Source organism: Canis aureus, chromosome 9, assembly GCF_053574225.1.
Source record: "Canis aureus isolate CA01 chromosome 9, VMU_Caureus_v.1.0, whole genome shotgun sequence".
Taxonomy (NCBI): domain Eukaryota; kingdom Metazoa; phylum Chordata; class Mammalia; order Carnivora; family Canidae; genus Canis; species Canis aureus.
Window position 1 is genome coordinate 49515354 of NC_135619.1, and position 16257 is coordinate 49531610.

Sequence of the window (16257 nt, forward strand, 5' to 3'; positions counted from 1 at the left end):
ATATCACCACACATTTCTGAGCCTGTCTCCTTATTCATAAGAACATTAATAATACCTACCTTACAGGGGCTGTTGTGGGGATTAGCTTATATTCAAGCAGAAGCTCTTTATAACATGAAGTCTTGTGCAAATGTCAGTTATTCATTATCATGAGTTAACTGGCTTAGATGAGTCTGGACTCTATGGCCATGTGGTAGGACAAGGCCCCCCACCCCTGCATGCCCATGCTGCTCTTTGCTCCTTTAGCCAAGAGGGTAGAAACAGGCCTCTCTTTGATGTCTGCCTTGACTCCACCTCATCTCAACAAGCAAATGGCCCCAGGAACTCTCTCAGGGCTCCAGCCCCCCTCCTCGCCCTCCTCCCTAGGCTGACAAGCACCAGGGTGCCTTTATAGGGCCAACGCATTCAGCCCTGGAGTTCCACTTATAGAGGGACGAGCAGAGCCCCGTGAGAGTTATGTTGTTTATCTCATTAGAACAGGAGGCACATAACTCAAAGCCTGTGTGTGTGGTAGATGGAGGAGGGAGGGAAGGGGGAGGAGGAGGGAGTCACAGCTGCAGCCAGGGAAATTAACCTGAAGGAGTGAGCCTGGGGCTAGGGGGAATAGGAGAGGGTGGGGGGAAAGAGGCAGGACACAAGAGCAGGGACTAGTCTTCCCTGGTAACCAAGGCCACAGCTACCCCTCCATTCACATACCTCGCTAAGCAAACTGCTACTCTGTCACTTTGAGCTCCAGTTACACTACTCATACTCATGTGCAAGCATCTCACTCACACACACACACACACACACACACACACAGAGGAACTCACACGCTTGTTGGAGGGAGAACTGTCTCCATAGAAAAAAATCAGCAGGATGGGTTTTGATGCCTGTATGGTCAGCAGACTCCAAACAAGTCGCTTGTTACCAGCACTGACCAAATCACCAGGTAGATCCTAAGTGGCATTTTTATCTCTGACAGACACAGCATAAGCTTTAAGAATTCAATAGAAGTGGGATAGAAAAGAGAAGAAAGGGTGATAGAGAGTAGGAACAGGGTTTGAAAAAGAAGGAAAGAACTGGGATGACTTCCTCTTCCCCCAACCAGAGTTGAGCAGTGGCAGTTCAAGACCACCCTGTCGCATCTCAGAGAGATGGACCAACAGCCACCACTGAAGACTCACTACAATGGAAAAACTCACTACTGCACAAGACAGACTTCCTGTGGTTGGTCAACTCTTATTGTGAGAAACAGTTTCACTTCACCCTCATTTTGAATCAAAATCTCCCTTCCTGTAACTTATGCCAATTTGTCCCCTCTGTACCCAGGGTGGACAAGTGTCACCCATCTTCCAACCATCCATCCCATCCACCTACTTGGGTTTGAAGGACAGCAAACTGAGAAGCTAAGGAACGAGAGGGAATGGAAGTTACAGGAAAGAGGCAGTGACTATACTTACTCAGAACTGGGGGTAACACAATTCAAGGTTCCAAATTAAGAATCCAAACATTGCTTCCCTTTCATCATCTCCCCCTTGCCTACCCCCTATTGGATAGGAAAGGGATGGAACAGCAGGCTGCTCTTTAGACCATCACTGCCATTAAAGAGTTCCTCTGCATATTGCTCCTACCACATACCTCCACAATGGGTCACCAACAGCCTCCATATTTATAAACAGATAATGACACAAGCCAGGGGTTCTTTACCAAGGCTGGGCATCAAAACTGCATACGTGTTTATTGAAAAAGGCAGATGCCTGGACTCCAGCCCAATCCTACTAAACAACATACTAGAACATCAGACATAACCAAGGCAACTGTTATTTGAAAAATTTTTGCATAAGGATCCTACTAGATCACTCTTACTTATATTTATACTTCCAAGGCTCAGGACATAATAGGTGCTCCATTAATGTTTGTGGTTGAAAACACCACTTTGAACCAACTCTACAGAGCTGGAAGGATGAGCAATAAGTCCACAGGTAGGGCTCAGAGAGTGGGCAAGACGTATTTCACAAGCATTTATACCCATGATATTTCCTGATTCTGGGCCCTCCCCTCTTCTCTTGACTAATTTAGAAGTCATCTGACTTTGTGGACCACCTGTTCAGTGAAGCCTCCTTGAACCATCCCCGGCCACTGTGCCTTTTCTTTTCCTTGAAAGTCTGAAGTCCTGGGCGCTAAGCACCACACCCAAACACTCTGCATGGCTCTCCATCCAGCTCCCCAACAATTCCCTCCCACCACCCTTCTCATTCTTCTCCATAAGCTTCTCTCTAACATTCAATTCTAATGTACCAGGTACAAAGACTACCCTGACAAGGTAGGCCTCAAATCCAGTATACTGCCTGCCCTGTTTTGGCCCAGGGCTTCCCAAGCCCTAAGTGGTCCCATAATACTAAAAAACTGACACAGTAACAATAGCTAAGGGTAGCCCCGGTGGCACAGCAGTTTAGCGCCACCTGCAGCCCTGGAGACCCCGGATGGAGTCCCACGTCGGGCTTCCTGCATGGAGCCTACTTCTCCCTCTGCCTGTGTCTCTGCCTCTCTCTCTGTGTCTCTCACGAATAAATAGATAAAATCTTTTTTTAAAAAAAATTACAATAGCTAACATTTACTGAGCTCTTACCCTCTCCTAGGCTAAAACCTCACACTCACTTTATCTCACCACGACAACAACCCTATGAGACATTTAAAGGACAAAGGTAGTGAAGCTAACAGTAATTAAGTAACTGGCACAGGGTTACAACTCAAAGGGTAATCTAGTCCACAGCCCATACTCAAAACATCTACACTAACCTAGCTCCCCACCAAGCCATCTCATCACTGGTCCACACACAGCATGCTTGAAACCCAGAGTCTTTCCCTTGGGAAAACAGCTCCCCACACCAAAACTATCAGGAAAATATCCCCCAGCCCTCCCACCTACCCCCATCAAGCCATTTCTTTCTTTTTTTTTTTTTTTCAAGCCATTTCTTATGGAATTTATTTTTCCTTTCCTTCCACATCACCAACTATAATTGCTCATGGAGAAGTGCATCCTGATAATATAAAAGCATTATCTAGAGGCACATAAAATGTGTGTGGAATCAGGAAAACAACTACTATATACCTTCTAAATTCATAAGAAGAAGAAATTTTAAGAATAGCATTATAATGTGAGGAAGGAGCTTAAACATTATTGAGTCTGACTCTTACCTGATACAAGAATCACCTCTCCAACATCCCTGACAAGAGCTCCCACCTGGCCTTTGTTTCAATAATTCTAGTCCTCACCCTTCCATGAAACAGTCTACTAAGCTATTGAAATATTATGTTAGAAATATGCCTACCAATCTGATCTGCCACTAGTAAGAATGCAAATGGCACAACCCTATGAAGGGAAATTTAGTGTATCTAGCAAAACTGCATATGTATTTGCCCTTTGACCCTGCAATTCCACTTCTAGGAATCTATATCACAGATTCATATGCAAAAATGCAAAAACACAAAAATATGTATTTATTTTATCATTTTAGAAAAAGACTGTAAATAATCCAATCTCCATCTATAGGGAATTGGTTGAATAAACAATAGGATATACAGACAATGGACTATTATGAAGTGTTGAGACATAGAGGGAGAGAAGTATACATGTGTTCGCATAGGTTTTTTTTTTTAAACCAAAAGCTTAGAAAAATTTACTTACAGAAAGAGCAAAAACAAAATAATAGTAACAAGGAGAAGAGGAAGTTGCCTATAGAAACAGGAAAAGGACAGAGTAAAACAACAGACACAGAACAAGACTTTCTCTGATTATACCATGCTTTATAGATATGACTTTAGAACCATGTGAATATTTTATACAGTTAAATTAAAAAAGCAAACATCTGCTTCTGGCTAGATGGGAGTATCAAGGATCATATTTACTCTTCTACATGAAACCAAAAGAGAGAGAAGATATGAAACAAAAGTTCTCAAGACCCTAGACATCAGGAAATGAAGGATAGCGATGCCTGAAACACTGGAAATTAACAAGATAAGCCCTATGATTGTCCCAGCTTACTACCTCAAGAGAGCTTCCAGACTGCAACATGGGAAAGAGGAACACAAGTGGAAACCAACAGATTCTCTAAGTCTGAGAGAAAAGAAAGAGCTAAGAGTCCCCAGGAGACCAAGGGGACTAGAATTCAAGAAATAGGATAGTAAACAGAAGAGAGCTACACAGAGAAAGAACTTTGGAGGTCACAGAGACTTTCCTTTGAGTATTCAATTCAGTACTAATCAGTGCATGTTTGTGAGGGAAGTACTCAATGTTAAAGAAAGAACCATCCAGTAAGAATAGAAATAAGAGTGCCTGGTGTGCAAAGCGGCTAGAAACAGTTTGTTCCCATCGGCTGTTAGGAAAGCCTCATGATTCGTGGAGTACTGGGTAGAGTACAGAAACACAAAAATAGGGCAACCCTGGTGGCTCAGCGGTTTAGCGCTGCCTTCAGCCCAGGGCCTGATCCTGGAGACCTTGGGATTGAGTCCCATGTCGGGCTCCCTGCATGGAGCCTGCTTCTCCCTCTGCCTGTGTCTCTGCTTCTCTCTCTCTCTCTCTCTCTCTCTCTTTCTCTCTCTCTCAATCTCTGTATGTGTGTGTGTCTCTCATGAGTAAGTAAATAAAACCTTAAAACACACACACAAAAAAAATATGTATTTATTGATAGGGAATAATTAGCCCTAGACTGCTCCAGTATTACCTAAAGATCAAACTGTTTCCAAATAACCTGACTGTCCCAAAACAAAGCTCCAGAATATTTATAGAAATAAATTATATAGTCAACACCTACAAGGTAAAATTCATGATGTCTGGCATACAATCCAAAATTATAGGGCATATACAAAGAAGCAGAAAAATATGACCTATATTGAAGGAGGAAAAAATCAATTAAAACCAACCCAGAATTGATACTGACAGTAAAATTAGCAGCAAGAACACTAAATCAGTGATCATTTGTATTCCATATGTTCAAAAGTTAAGTAAAAAATGTTTTTCAAAGATTCAATTTTAATTTCAAGAAATGAAAACTACAATGTGTGGGATAAAAAGTATTGAACGGGATTAATGTCAGATTAGACATTGCAAAAGAAAAAAAATGGTGCACTTGAAAACACAAAAATATAAACTATCCAAAATGAACCCCATGGGAAAAAGAGAATTTTTTTTTAGAAGAACAACAGTATAGTGAGCTGTGGAACAACTTCAAATAGCCTAATAGATGTGTAATTGGACTCCCCAAAGAGAAAGGGGGAAAGAAAAAATATTTGTAGAAATAATGGTTAGAAATTTTCAAAATGTGATGAAAACTACAAGCATGCAGATCCAAGAAGCTCAATAAAACTAAGCACAAGCAACATGAAGAAAACTGTAACAAGGCACATCATAACCAAAATTGCTCAAAAAGAATGAGAGTCTATATAGCTTTTTAATGTGTACACATGAATATTCAAATGACAACATTTTTTTAAATGCCAACATTTTAAATAATTTGATAAAGTCTTTGCAGCCACTCAGCCAAAAAAAAAAAAAAGCAACAAACAGCCACCAACCCCCAAAAAAAGTGAGAAGGAGAAAAAAATACTTAAAAGCAGCCAGAGAAATGAGCCATATTATACAGAGAGGATCAAAGATAAGTGTGATTTCTCATCAGAAACAATGCAAGCAAGAAAACAATAGTTCAACATTATTACAGTATTGAGAGGGGGGGAAAAAACCTTGTCAATCTAAATTCTATACTCCATAAAAATATCTCTCAAAAAAACTAAAGCAAACTAGATATTTCAAGACCTACAGAAGTTGAAACAATTAATCATCAGCAGACCCACACTGCTGCAAGAAATATTAAAGGAACTCCTTTAGGCAGAAGGAAAGTGATATCCAATCTAAATGTAGATGTACACAATGAAATGAAAAGCATAAGGAATGGTTTAGTACATGAGTAATAATGTAAGATTTCTTCTTATTTTTTAAAACTCTTTAAAAGATGATTAAATAAAGATAATGACAATGTAGAAAAAGTTTACACCATATGTAAAACTAAAATATATGATAACAATTGTACAAAGGTCAGTAGGGGAAAGATAAAAGTACATTTGTATTAGTTTCCTGCTGCTGTCATAATGAAGTGCCACAAACTCAGAGGCTTAACACAACATGAATTTGTTGTCTCATAATTCTGGAGGCCAGAAGTCTAAAATCAGTCTCACTGAGCTAAAGCCAAGGTTTCAGCAGGGTTTCATTCCTTTTGGAAACCCTGAATCAGAATCTACTTCTTTGCCTTCTCTGACTTCTAGGGCCATCCACATCCTTTGGCTTGTGGCTTCTTCCTCAATAGCATCACCTCGATTGTCACATTCTCATGCTCTGACTCTGACTTCATGCCTTATAAAGATCCTTATGATTACATTGAGGCCATCTGGATAATAATAATAATAACCTCCCCATCTAAGGTCCATAATCACATCAGCAAAATTCCTTTTTGCCATAGCATTTCCTGGGTTCCCGATGTGGACATTTTTGTGGATAATATTGTTCTGTTTATTGGAATACTATTATAGAGTATTTATACTATTCATGAAGTAGTAAAATATCACCTGAAGGCAAACTGTAATTAAAAATGGAGACTACAAATATTAAGCAATCACTAAAATAACAAACCAAAAGTTATTAAGTCAACCAGGGAAATAAAATGGAATCATAAACATTTAATTAATCCCCAAAAAGGCATAAAATGACAGAAAGGGGAACATGGATAAATCAGAAACAAATAGTAAAATGGTGGCTTTAAACCTAACTATAGCAATAATCACATTAAATGTAAATAGTCTAAATACCCTAATCTTAAAAATAAAGACTGTCAAATTGCACTTATTTTTTTCTTCTAGAGAGAGACAGAGAACATGTGTATGAACATATGAGTGGGGAATGAAGGGGAGAGAGAGAGAGAGTATTCAGCAGGATCCATACCCAGCACAGAGCCTGAAATGGAACTTAATCCCATGACTCTGAAATCAGGACCTGAGCCAAAATCAAGAGCCAGATACTTAACTGACTAAGCCACCCAGGAGCCCCTGTCATATTGCATTTAAAAAGCAAGACACACACACACACACACACACACACACAGCAAGACACAATTATACATATGCTAAATATATATATTTATTTATTTATATATATATATATATATATATATGCTTTTAACATAAAGATCCAAATATATGAAAAGCAAAGGAATAAAAAAAGATACACCATGCTAACATTAATCAAAAGAAAGCTGGAGTAGCTATATTAATATCATGGGAAGCAGATTTCATAGTAAAGAATATTAGTAGAGATAAAGAAGGTATTTACCTATGTTAATGGACAAATTTATCAAGAGCTCATAACAACCCTATATGTAAGATTACATTTCCCTTAATTTGTATTCCCTTAATAATAGAGCTTTAAAACATATGAAGCAAAGGCTGGTAAAATTGTAAGGATAAATAGACAAACAACTATAGTCAGAAATTTCATTTTTTGTTCAAGATTTATTTATTTATTCATGAGAGACACAGAGAGAGAGAGAGAGAGAGAGAGGTAGAGACATAGGCAGTGGGAGAAGCAGGCTCTTCACAGGAGCCCAAAGCAGGACTTGATCCCAGATCCTGGGATCACGAGCTGAGCTGAAGGCAGCCGCCCAACTGCTGAGCCACCTAGGTGTCCCTATAGTCAGAAATTTCAATACACTTTCTTGATAATTCATAGAACAAATCAACAGAAAAATCAGTAGGGATGTAGAGTTGAGCCATAATATCTACCAACTTGATTTAATTGATATTTATAGAACATTCCAACAACCAACAAGAAAATACACATTCTTTTACAGACCAAAAGAAACCTGATCCAAGATAGGCCATATTCTGAACCATAAAACAAGTCTCAGTGAATTTTAAAGGATTCAAGTCATACAAAGTGTTCTCTGACCATATGGAATTAAATTAGGAATAGTAACAGGAATATATTTGGAAAATACCCCAAATGTTTGGAAACTAAATAACACACTTCTAAATAATCCATAGGTAAAAAAAAGAACTTGAAAGACAAATTAGAAAACATTTTCAATTGAGTAACAGTAAAAATACAGTATTAACATTTGTGAAATGAGACTAAAGCAGTATTTACATTTGGGAATAAACTATTTCAGAAAATGCCTATAGTAGAAAAGAACAGTCTCAAGTCAATGACTTCAGTTTCTACTTGAAGAAATAACAGAAGAAATAGGAGAGTAAATTAAATCTAAAGTAAGTAAGAAAGTAAGAAAGAAAAAATAAATATCAGAGCAGAAATCATAAAATAGAAACAGGAAAAATGGAAAAAATCTATTATATCAAAAGCTATTTCTTTGAGAAGATCAATAAAATGGGTAAACCTCCAGTTAGACTGATTAAGTTAAAAAGAAAATTCAAATTACCAACCTAAGGAATAAGAGAGAACATATCACTAGGTTCTACAGATATTAAAAGAATAATATACCAATAGTATGAATAGTATGAATACTGTTGTACAACCAATTTTGACAACTTAGATGAAATGGATAAATTTGAAGTTACAAACTACCAAAACTCACTCAATGTAAAATGAATAATCTGAACAGCTATCAAAGAAATTAAATTTGAAGTTAAAAACATTTCTACAAAGAAATTGCCAGGCCCAGATGAGTTCACTGGTAAATGCTACAAAATATTTAAGGAAAAAATACCAATTCTACTTTCAGAAAACTGAAAAGGAAGAACTATTTCCCAATTTATTATATGAGGCCAACATCAACCTGATACCCAAACCAGACACAAACACAATGAGTAAAGAAAACTATAGACAAATACCTCTCATAAACATAGATACAAAACCTCTAATAAAATTTTAGCAAAGTGAATCTGATGATATATAAGAAAGATAATACCTCATGACAAAGTGGGGTTTATCCTAGGAATGCAATGTTAGTTTAATATTCAAATATTAAGCAATGTAACTCATCATGTTAGCAAACTATAAAAAAAAATCATGATCATTTCAACGGACTCAGAAAAATCAGTTCCTGATTTAAAATTCTCAAACTAGAAACAAGCATATCCTCAATCTAATAAAAAGCAATTACAGGGGTGCCTGGGTAGCTCAGTCAGGTAAGCACCTGCCTTCAGCTCAGGTCATGATCCCAGGATCCTGTGATGAAGCTCGATACCAGGAGCATGGAATCTGCTTCTCCCTCTCCTTCTTCTTTTGAAGGGAAGCAGCCCTTCCCCTTGCTCATGCTCTCTTTCTCCCAAATAAATAAATAAATAAATAAAATATTTTTTAAAAAGGCAACTACATAGTGCCCACAGCTAACATCATATTTAATAATGAGAAAAAGAATATTTTTCCCTTAAGATCAGGAATAACATAGGATATCCACTCTAACCACTTTTTCTTAATATTATACTAAACATTCTAGCCAGTGCAACGACAAGTAAAATAAATAAAAGTCATCCATATTGAAAAAGAAGTTTTATTTTTCACTAACAACAATCAATTGTGTAGAAAATTCTATTAAATCTAGAGAAAGATGTTAGAATAAATGAGTATAGCAAGGTTGCAGGATACAGAATGAATATACAAAATCCACTGTATTTCCATAAACTAACAAAGAATAATCAGAAATTGACATTTTTAAAATCCATTTACATAGTATCAAAAATATTAAGTACTTAGAGATAAATGTGAAATATCTGTATATGAAAAACTAAAAATCATCAACAGGAAAAATTAAAGAAGACAACAAACAGAGAAATATGTTATATTCAGGATTGGAAGACTCAGTATTAAGAATTATTAATTTTCCCAAAACTGATCTATAGATTCCACATAATCCCAATTGAAATCCTGGCAGACGTGGGACTTGATCCCAGGTCTCCAGGATCAGGCCCTGAGCTGAAGGCGGCACTAATCTGCTCCCTGCATGGAGTCTGCTTCTCCCTCTGCCTGTCTCTCTCTCTCTCTCTCTCTCTGTGTGTGTGTGTGTGTGTGTGTCTCACAAATAAATAAATAAAATCTTAAAAAAAATGCAAAGGACTAGAATAACCAAAATAACTTAGAAAAAAAATTAGAGCATTACAAAAATACAATAATCAAGACGTATGATATAAGTGTGAGGATAGACAAACCAATGAACCAAACTGAATGTCCAGAAATAGACCCACATACACACATTTAATTTTCGACAAAGGTACAAAGGCAATTCAGTTGGGAAAGTCTAGTCTTTTCAATAAATTATGATGAAACAATTAGATATCTATCTGCAAAAAGATAAACTCTAATCTGTACCTCAAATTTATTTTATAATTAATTCAAAATGGATCATAGACCTAAGTATAAAACCTACAATTATAAAACTTTGCCATTAGAACTGACAAATACCCACCATTTGCTTCGACGTGGATGGAACTGGAGGGTATTATGCTGAGTGAAATAAGTCAATCAGAGAAGGACAAACATTATATGGTCTCATTCATTTGGGGAATATAAAAAATAGTGACAGGGAATAAAGGGGAAAGGAGGAAAAAATGAGTGGGAAATATCAGAAAAGGAGAAAGAACATGAGAGACTCCTAACTCTGGGAAATGAACTAGGGGTGAGGGAAGGGAGGTGAGCGGGGGGTGGGGGTGACTGGGTGCCGGGCACTGATGGGGGCACTTGATGGGATGAGCACTGGGTGTTATTCTATATGTTGGCAAACTGAACACCAATAAAAAATAAATTTACAAAAAAAATATAAAACTTCTAGGAAAAACAAATATTGCTTGATGTTGGATTAAGCAGCAATTTCTTATATACAACAAAATCTCAATTCATAAAATAAATTGATAAATTGGACTTAATCAAAATTTAAAATATCTGCTCTTTGAAAGATACTGTAAAGATAATGAAAATATAAGCCATAAACTGGGAGAAAATATTTGCCAAGCATATATCAGATAAAGGTTTTGAATCTAGAATGTGTAAGGGACTATCAAAATTTAATAGCAAGAAAACAATTCCCTTTAGAGATCTAATACAGAGTATAGAGAACATAGGCAATAATATTATTGTTGTATATTGTTGTAACAAGAATAATATTAATAATATTAATATAATATTATATTATGATATATATTATATTATTACATATATCATATAATATTATATATCATATATCATATATTATATATTATATAATATTATATTATAGTCACCAAACTTGCTAAGAGATTAGAACACAATTATTCCAACCACTAAAAAAAGGATTATTATGTAATGTGATACAGTAATTATCACTACATTGGCAATCATATTACAAGATATAAATGTATAAATTTAACATGTTGTACACCTCAAACTCACACAACATTGTATGTCAAATAAGTTTCAATATTTTTAAATGGATAAAAGATTTGGACACTTTACCAAAGAACACATAGAGTCTCATAACATCATAGCCAAAATGTCCAGGATTCACTCTAATTCACTCATGTGAAGAATCAGGAAAATCTCAACTTGAATGAGAAAAAAGATAACAGATATCAACACAGATTTTAGAATTATCTGGCAAGATTCTAATAGAAATATTAGAAATATCAATACTAAATCCTAAGTATCTGAATTAGGATTTTGAAGGAGGTATCATAAACATATTTCAACAAACAATCATGAAACTTGAAACAAATGAAAAAAATTTAAAGTCTCAGCAAAGAAATGAAAGATCTAAAGAAGAACCAAATGGAAATTGTAAAACTGAAAAACACCATAAAACAACAATAACAAATGTACAGAATAGAAGAAAGCAGTGAACTTATAACTCTGAGCAACAGAAAGAAAACAGACTAACAACAAAAAACAACAACAAAAACAGATAAACAGAGCCTGGCCAATTTGGGGGGTGTTACAAAAAATTCTAAAATTTATGTTAGTAGAGTCCCAGAAGGATAAGGGAGATGGGGCTAAACATACATCCAAAAAAATAATAGCTGAAATTTTCCTGAATTTGGCAGAAGATATAAACCAACAGATTCCAGAGGCTGAGTGAATTCCAAAAAAGGTAAACCCAAACAAATCCACATGAAAACATACCAAAATCAAATTTTTGAGAACAAAAGGCAAATTTTGAAAACAGTGACATAGAAATGACACCTCACTTATAAAGGAAAAGAATTTGAATAACAGCAAATGTCTCATCACAAACCTCATCATACACCTAAAGGAAATGCAAAACATTTTTCAAGTACCAAAACAAAAGGACTATCAACCCAGAATTTTATATCCAGCAAAAATATCCTTCAGGACTGAAGGAAAAAGTCAAGACATTCTCAGAAGAAAGAAAACTTAAGAAAAGTTGTTACCAGTAGATCTACTTTAAAATAAAGTACTTAATTAGAAAGGAATTATGAAAGAAAGCATCTCGGAACATCAGGAAGGAAGAAAGAACAATGAAAGAGTAAAAATATGAATAAATGTAACAGACACTTTCTTAAATTTTCTAAGTTAACTTTTGATAGTTGAAGCAAAAATTTCAATGCTGCCTGATGTGGTTTTCAATGTGTATAGAGGAAATGTTTAAGACACTGTATTATAAATAACGGAGGTTAAAGGTATTGAAATGATGAGAGGGGTAGGTGAATATGATCATAAAGGCGGTAGCATGAGGAAGATCTTTATGGTGATGGGATAGTTTTGTATCCTGATTACAGTGGTGGTTCCACAAATCTCTACATGTGATAAAATGTCATAAAACTATACACACACATTTTACCAATGTCAATTTTCTGGTTTCCAGATTGTGCTATGATTACATAAGATGTATCCATTGGGGGAAATTGGGTAGAGGATATGAGGGATCTCTCTGGGCTATCTTTGCAACTTCCTGTGGATCTATAACTATTTCAAAATAAAAAATAATTTTAAAAAAGACAAAGAAATTCTATGAAATTCAAAAAAAGGGAATACCTAATAAGTGAAAACAAAATGAAACAAATCCAACTGTGTGTTTAGTTAGTGGCACAACCACTCAGAGGAACTATTTCAAGTGACCTTAAAACACAGTAATTGGACTCTACATCCTTAATGACAAAAGAATTGCAAACAAAAAAGAAGAGGAGGAGGAGGAAGAAACCATTTTCAGTAATTTTATTGTTGGAAGTCTTATTTAATTCTGATACTCTGTTGTGTATGTTGTGGAATAAAGCAAATAAGTAATTACATCAGCATCATTAAGAGCCAGGATTTTTTTGGTGTGGGAGAAAGAAGACAATTAGGATAGTTAAATGTAAACTCTGTAAAACTAAAGTGAACGGGAAATACAGGTATAATTTCATAACACATTTTCTCTTTTCAAAAAAGAAATTATATTTCTTAGATCTGCTCACTAAAAAGTCCTAGAAACAGTGACCAACCCAGGAATAATGAGCACTACCAGGTTGAGGTCTTTAAATAATATTTCCTACAAAAAGGCAACAGGATTTCTTAGAGAAATAGCTGATTCCAGGTCTGGGTAGGAAGTGTACAAGATGAGCCTAAAACATAGGGCTTAACATTAGGATAACAAGGTAGCTATCAGAAATTACTGGGGTTCTTTCAAAATACCAGCACTGGACCAAACCCCTAGTGGCCAACGATGGGACAATTTAACCATCAATAAGAACAATAGCTACAGGGGCACCTAGATGGCTGTCGGTTAAGCATCTGCCTTGGGCTCAGGTCATGATGCCAGGATCCCAGATTCGAGCCCCATTTTGGGCTCTCCACTCAGTGAGGAGCCTGCTTCTCCCTCCCATTGCCTGCCAGTCTGCGTACTTGTGGTCACATTATCTCTCTCTCCCTCTCTCTCTAATAAATAAATAAAAATCCTTTTAAAAAAAAGAATAATAGCTAAAATGGATTAAAGTGTATCCCATTGTGTTTAAATCTGTGAATTCATGATGGCACTCAACAAAATAATAACTTTATTGATCATCTTTGATAAATACTAGGGAACCAACTCACTATTTTGAAAACTGATAAATCCATTATTTACAATGGCCAAATTATGGAAGCAGCCCAGATGTCCATCGACAGATAAATGGATACAGAAGAAGTGGTGTATCCATTCATCTTTGACACCAAGGACACCAAGGCTCCTTCCACAGTTTGGCTATTGTAGACATTACTGCTAGAAACATTGGGATGCAAGTGTCCGGTGTCCTGGGGCTTGGGTTAACTGAGTGACGGGCACTGAGGGGGGCACTTGACGGGATGAGCGCTGGGTGTTATGCTATATGTTGGCAAATTGAACTCCAATAAAAAAATATACAAAAATTTAAAAATTTAAAAATAAAAAAGTGGTGTATGGAATATTACTCAGCCATGAAAAGAATGAAATCTTGCCGTTTGTAACAAATGGATAGAATTCTAGAGTACAATGCTAAGTTAAAATAAGTCAGTCAGAGAAAGACAAATAGCATATGATCTCATTCATATGTGGAATTAAAGAAACAAAACAAACAAGCAAAGGGAAAAAAAGAGAAAGAGAGAAAGACAAACCAAGAAACAGACTCTTAACTATAGAGAACTGATGGCTACCAGAGGGGGATGGGGGGAAGAAATAGGGGATGGGGAGTAAAGAGTACACTTATCATGATTAAAAATAAACTAGTAGTTAAAGGGGCAAAATTATCTATTCCACCTTTCATATGTGAACTATACCTCACAATAACCAAAATTTTAATGAGGAGATATTTCTCTTTATAGTATAAAGTTATAGAGCTGATAAATGAAAAAATAGTGACAGACCTTGAATTGAATGTTACTTTTTGCAGCCCTTAATTGAATAAAGAATCTAAGCAACTATCATCAAAGGCTGCTAACATCAGTGAAAGAGAGATAACCAGACAACATGATGGAAGTACACACCTCACTTAGGAGTTGTTCTTGCTTTAAAAAAAAAAAAAAAAAAAAACTGAACCTGAATCTGAATCTGTGCAAGTCTCCAGTCCTAACTACCAATTCACAGGAATAACATCATAGGGATGCAATCAGAAAATCCAGACTCTGGGAAACCCTACGGTGCAAACAACCCAGTTTTTTCCACTAATAACATGCAAGGGGGAGAGAAACAGACAGAGACACACACACACACACCCCAAGACCTACAGATTTAAAATGATTTAAGAAACACATCAGGGGGACGCCTGAGTGGCTCAGTGGTTAGGCGCCTGCCTTCAGCCCAGGGCGTGATCCTGGAGTCCCAGGATCAAGTCCCATATCGGGCTCCCTGCATGGAGCCTGCTTCTCTCTCTACCTCTCTCTCTCTCTCTCTCTCTCTCTCTCTCTGTCTCTCATGAATAAACAAACAAAATCTTAAAAAAAAAAATCAGCCAATTACAATGTAGGATCCTATTTGGATTCTGATTTCAAATACAGGAGGAAATAAATGTTGAACAAATATTTGATTTTATTAACGTTTTATTGTTAACTTGGAGCTTTGATAGCTATTGTGGATTTGTTTGTTTATGTCCTTATCGTTTAGAGATACATACTGAAAATTTTACAGATAAAATTATATGCTGCTTTGGATTTACCTCAAAATAACCAAGGGCCAAGGAAGAAAGTAGGAGGTGAGTATAAATGAAACAAGATTGGCCATGAGTTGATCAATGTTGACGCTGGGTGATAAATACATGGCCATTCATTTTACTATTCTCTCTACTTTTGTACGGGTTTGAAATTTTTTTTTAATTTATTTTTTATTGGTGTTCAATTTACTAACATACAGAATAACCCCCAGTGCCCGTCACCCATTCACTCCCACCCCCCGCCCTCCTCCCCTTCTACCACCCCTAGTTCGTTTCCCAGAGTTAGCAGTCTTTACGTTCTGTCTCCCTTTCTGATACTTCCCACACATTTCTTCCCCCTTCCCTTATATTCCCTTTCACTATTATTTATATTCCCCAAATGAATGAGAACATATAATGTTTGTCCTTCTCCGACTGGCTTACTTCACTCAGCATAATACCCTCCAGTGAAATTTTTCATAATAAAAGGTTTTTTAAATATATCCATACAGAGCCAGAAAAACGCTTTTCTCTGGTTGCCTCCCTAATCTATTCTGTTCTCTGGCACCTAGAAGACTGGTATAAAGTAATAATAATAATAGTAATATCAACAACAAAGCCAGCATTTTTGGAGCACATACTTCCTATGTGCAAACTCATTAGCCTTTT

At 36.3% G+C, this 16257-nt stretch overlaps 1 protein-coding gene across 7 annotated transcripts in view; it reads right to left on the bottom strand.

The window, feature by feature from the left end:
- The window catches only part of DPF3 (double PHD fingers 3), a 259291-nt gene that overhangs the window by 141233 nt on the left and 101801 nt on the right, over positions 1-16257 (bottom strand). The gene's annotated exons all lie outside the window — the stretch shown is intronic.